This window comes from Bison bison, unplaced genomic scaffold, assembly GCF_000754665.1.
Source record: "Bison bison bison isolate TAMUID 2011002044 unplaced genomic scaffold, Bison_UMD1.0 scf7180017864459, whole genome shotgun sequence".
NCBI classification, from domain to species: Eukaryota; Metazoa; Chordata; class Mammalia; order Artiodactyla; family Bovidae; genus Bison; species Bison bison.
This window is the reverse complement of record NW_011495021.1, coordinates 5,028,993-5,029,427: the sequence shown is the minus strand read 5'-3', so window position 1 is coordinate 5,029,427 and position 435 is coordinate 5,028,993.

Genomic DNA, 435 nt, shown 5'->3' with positions numbered 1-435 from the left:
GCGGAACAACCTAGAGCCTGAGCAGTGTGGGCAGGGAGGCTACACGCGCCGTGAGCGGGGGCAGACCCAGTGTGGCTGAGGCACTGCGAGCGCACGCCAGTGTCATTTGTTTGCAGCATCCCTCCCTCCCTCCCCATAGCGCGACTGAACAAAGAGAAGAAATACAGCTCCACCCACCAGAACACCGACACAAGCTTCCCTAACCAGGAAACCTTGAAAAGCCACCTCTACATACCCACACACAGCGAGGAAACGCCACAATAAAGAGAACTCCACAAACTGCCAGAATACAGAAAGGACTCCCAAACTCAGCAATTTAAACAAGATGAAGAGACAGAGGAATACCCAGCAGATAAAGGAACAGGATAAATGCCCACCAAACCAAACAAAAGAGGAAGAGATAGGGAATCTACCTGATAAAGAATTCCAAATAAT